A 5,200-nucleotide genomic window follows, 5' to 3' on the forward strand; every position below is an offset into this window, starting at 1 on the left:
ATTTGTGTAATTATCAAATATGTGGATTGAGTCAGGCTATCATGAGAGGAATCCAAAGAATATTATTATGTATAATTTGGTAAGGAAGGAAATGACTTTAGAGGAGTTTGTCTTGATCGAAAACCCTAATGCAACGATAAACTTCTTGGAAGAGCATTATATTTCAAATCAGCCGTCAAAAAAAGTAATTTTTATTTTCTCATCCCCCTATTTAACAGTAGTAGGAATAGCCAAAACCTTCGTGAAGTTTCTCGTGACACTAGCAAAGTCCTCTCTTGATTTAGGCCTATAATTGTGATAGTATATATGACTCATGTTGCTCTTAACAAAAATACCAAGAAAGTCTCTGAGCAACTAGGGTAACCTATGTTACAAGATCAATACAATCAGTCCAAATGTCGACGATGGCAAAGTTTAAGGATTTGGCTTTTTGTAGTCCCTTGAGAAGTCCTTTTGCTTCTGCTTCTTGCGCACTCTTGTAAAAAAAGACAATCGGGCTCTAAAGAACTAATAAAAAAAATCATGTGAGATGGCGTAGGCTACGTTGTTTGCTAATAAAATCAGAGAAACCTCTCTCTCTCTCTCTCTCTCTCTCTCTCTCTCTCTCTCTCAGTTGCACCCTTATAAATAAATGTTGTCAGCCATGTTTACTTTCCATTCTTGTGGCTCCCTCCATAATTTTTAGGGTTACTTGGCTCCCACTAAAATTCAATCCCTCAATTATACAAACCTTTTGTGATTCCGGAAGGACCAAAAAACCTATTTTCCCCTTCCTTTCAAACATGCTTTACATTAAATTAATTTTCATGCATTTTTTTCATAGAGTTGACAAATTTTCCTAATAGAGTAATACTTCATCTAAAATAATTTTTTATTTTTTAAAATACAAATAAATAAATTTCAACTCCTCCTTTTTTGCATATAACAGTCTGCATATTTTTCATATCAATTTCATTAACTATACTTTCAATCAAATAATTCTATTGATTGTCTTAATTTTTATTTTTATAATTTTTTTTTCACTTTACTTCGACTGACACCCTCTTGTATAGCACAAATGTTTTCTTTTATAACTTCAATACTCCATAGAGAGAGTCATTAAGCCTTTCTTAATCTAGTAGTTAATGTTATCTTGTTTCAAGTTATTTAGATCTTACTCAATGTTAGTCATTATCGATCATTAGTTACTATTTTAGACTGAATTGGTTTGCTAATCCTTTTAAGTCAAAGCTTCAAGGTTATATTATATTATATTATTTTATATTCCCTACATTATATTGTATTATATTATATGTTACAATTATATTATGGAATTTTTCTAAAACTGAAAATAATCTTTATATATAATTTCTCTTTGGTAGTTGGGAAGGTATTAAAAGATTTGATATGCGGGTAGACTTCTTTCAAGTAGGCCAGGTCCTGTGTACATTTTTGCAGGCCAGAGCCTGAGGCCCCCCACCCCCCTTTTTTTTTGTTTTTTTTTTTTAATGTAGCAAAATATTTTTAAGGAAAAGAAGAAGAAACATGGAAATAGTCAAAACTAGAAGAGAGTACAAAGAAATAAGCAAGAAACCTAAACCTTGTCTGAACACAACATCGAAATAAATGCAGTCTCTTATGGTGGCTTCAAACTTTTCGCTGAAACTTGGAAGGTAAATCCGATATAACCCATGGAATCTAATTCATAACTCTCAAGACAATGATGATCGAGATCAAAGACTTTTGGGATATAATTTGACATGTATGGGATGCATGTCAATATATGAAAATGTTTTGATTGAATTAAGCTATGAAATTTGACACATGGTTAATTAGGATCATGTACGTCTTCTCTATTTAACGATAAAAAAAAAAATGCCATATCAACTATCCATGTGGCTCAAAATAGTGACCCATGTATTTTTTTAATTAAATATTTATACAAGTTAAACATATCATATGCCACACATACACCACAAACAGGGAAAACGTTTTTTGAATAGATTACCTTGATAATTAGTTAATCAAGATATTCCAAGTATATAGCACGTGGCAGATTGGATGTCACGCCCCCATCCCAACAAGGGATACAATACATTATAAGGGGTGACTAGGACGACGCGTGTCATCCTACTAAGCTGCCAGGATCACTGACACAGTGTCCCAACGCACAGTCATAACTAATATTAAAATAATATAATATCAGAGTGCGGAAAGAAAAATATTACATTCCAAAAGATCAATAGTTTTGCGGAAGCGTATAAAATCAATAGTTACAAGATGATCAAAGCCTAGATGATAAATACTGTAGTTAATCCATTTTTCATTACCATCTAATAATGATCAACAAGGGTATAGCAGTAAATGTTTATACATGGGCCTACGCCCTAAAATAAACAAAAGGGGAACAAGTCCCTAGAATTCTCACGGCCCGTAGGCGCAATCGTCACAAGGACACCCGTTGCCATGTTCCTCTAACACAGCTTCTGGCTCCTCCGTACCTGCATCATAATCTAAAAATTGTGTACACGAGGGGGTTAGCTCTCCACTGAGCCAGTGAGGGGATGTGGATGCACAAACACACAATTCACATAGTCCAATGATGCATGCATATGTTAAGTAAATTTTCCACCTAACATCACAACTAAGTCAGAGGTATATGCTACTGTGACAACTCGGGAGACACTGTGGGTCACTTAACTTATCGCCACAATGAAACCTCAATTGTCACGTGGGACCTACGCCGATCGAAGCCTCCAAGATCACTCGGTGGCGGACCCCACGATAACCAATACTACCATGACGGCCTCTCCCACCTCCACAGAATCCGGTGTCGATTACCCAACACCTAAACCCCTGTTGGTAAGGGTCGTAGCATAAGGGTGTAAAATCCTAGCCACAGCTACATGCAAGTCCTATCGTCCCGAGAGGTAATCCGGGCGCATCAACTTTTCATCCGGTTTAGTGCCCGTTACGACGACGACGCGCATACGATTCAACATGACATTCAACATAATTTCTTCATAAATGTATATAGTGTTCGGGGTTCGCACCGTACCCACCGCACGAGACCCATCAAGGTACAACATTACCAATCAACATTATAACAATTATATATAAAAGTATGCAATATGCGCAAACATGCTTATTAATTATAATGATTACATAATATATAATGCAATAATAATAACAAGCCCAACCAACCAAACCCACTCACAACGTATACGCCAAGCACCAAGATTATCAGTTGTCGTCTCGATCAAGCAATAAGCCACAAGATGAATATATTAACCTAAACAAAGAGTGAAATAAGGTTAAACGAGCGAAGGAAAAGGATCCCCAAAAGGTCTCCCATAATCAATTAAGTATAAGGTTTCAGAAACAAAGTGGTTGCAGGAGTGGTTTCATGCCCAAATTCTGCAACCACATGTAAATCCTAGGAAACCAGAGGTTCGAGACAGTTTTAGTCAAGGTCGGTTGCGAGATGTGGTTTTTAAAACTGAAAAGCAGTGTAAATCCTAGGAAACCAGGGGTTCGGACAGTTTTAGTCAAGGTTGGTTGCAGATGTGGTTTCATAAAGCTGAAACCGAGTGTAAATCCGAGCTTCACAGGGGCCTTCTCGGGAAGGTAATTTCAGGGTGGTTTCTTGCAGGTCTGAAACCACATGTAAATCCTAGCTAACCAGGGGGCTTAGGAAGGTCTCGCCAAGGGTGGTTGCGGTGTGGTTTCTCAGTGCGAAACCACATGTAAAACCATATACCTGAGAATCGAAAATTGAAGGGTTTCTTGCTAGGGATTCATTTTCCAAGGGGTTTAAAGGTAGGGAGGCTTCAAGAAAGCTTCCTCCTAGGTCCATTAGGGTTCTAAGACCTCATTAGTTCCATGTAATCCCATGGATTTAAGAGGGAAACAAAGAGAACCTAAATTAGGACATAATAGGGTAGAAACCTTAAATTTCTTAAATGGAAAGAGATTACTTAGGCTTAGAGGTTGTAATGGAGTGAAATAACTCCACCATAGTCTAGGTTTAGAGGTTCTATCGATTCCTTGGGTTCCAAGAGAACCCTAGGTCGAATCTCTCCCATTTCCCAAACCTCAAAACTCAAAATAGATGAAGAGATGTGGGTTTCAATGGCTTACCTTCCCCAATGTAGAAAAGCTCCACGTAGAGGGCTCCACAAGGTGAGGTTCCAAGCCTTCAACCAAGCTTTTTCATTCTTCCTTCTCCTTTTCTCCTTCTTTCTTTCTTCTTTCCTTCTTTCTTCTTTCTTCTTTCTCCTTTCTCCCCTCCACGATTTAGGTTAGATGGGAGAAGAAATGAAAATGAATGCTTCTCCCTCCCCCCTTTGTCTTATTTATAGAAAATGGGCTTGGGTCCTTTAAGTTAAATGGGTCAAATAGCTAAATGGGTGGATCCAAGATAAATGGGTCAAGAGGGCTTAATGGGTTGACCCATGGTCTTATTTAGGGTACAGGAATAGGTTAACCCATCTTTGGGTCAAATAGAGTCAAATGGGCCCTCAAGTTGAATGGGCCTCTTAACTAAATGGGTCTGCCCACAGGTTTCAAATAGAAAAGAACCCACTTGGGGATGGGTCCATCCACCATGGGATTATAACCCCATCACACGCTCCCTTAAATAAGTGGGACCCACAAATAGAATATTCCCAACTCAACTAAAATAGCCCGGGTGATCCAAATCTTGACCCGCACTTCGAGGGCATCGAGGGAAAGGGTAAATAAATAAACTTAAGGGCTAGAACTTACTATTTCCTTGTCATGGTTTGTCACTATGACCCCGAATAGTTTCCTCCACAGGTAAACCCGCACTGTGGTCAATAATTTTGTAGCTGGGTTTGACCACTAGTGAGAACAGTTCACTAGCATACGTGGCAGTGATAACCACACGTCACGGGGAAAAATAAAAATTAATTATGATCCAGGGTGCGGGTATAACATCCTCCCCACCTTACAAGAAATTTCGTCCCCGAAATTTGAGGCAGCTAGGGTCTCAAGTAAGAAGGACTGTTGGATAACAACATCCCAAGTCACCCACATCTTGAACTAAGTCAAAGGTCGAGTCAAGATGAGGCAGTGCCTACATGGCACAGCAAGTCAGGTTTCACAATTCTCTTTTCCTTACAGGGTCACATTACCACAGGGGTGTGGTTCACAATAACCCTAGAAAAATAGGGTTCCAACTACTAAGTTAAGTCTCAAG

The sequence above is a fragment of the Telopea speciosissima genome, chromosome 6 (assembly GCF_018873765.1).
Source record: "Telopea speciosissima isolate NSW1024214 ecotype Mountain lineage chromosome 6, Tspe_v1, whole genome shotgun sequence".
NCBI classification, from domain to species: domain Eukaryota; kingdom Viridiplantae; phylum Streptophyta; class Magnoliopsida; order Proteales; family Proteaceae; genus Telopea; species Telopea speciosissima.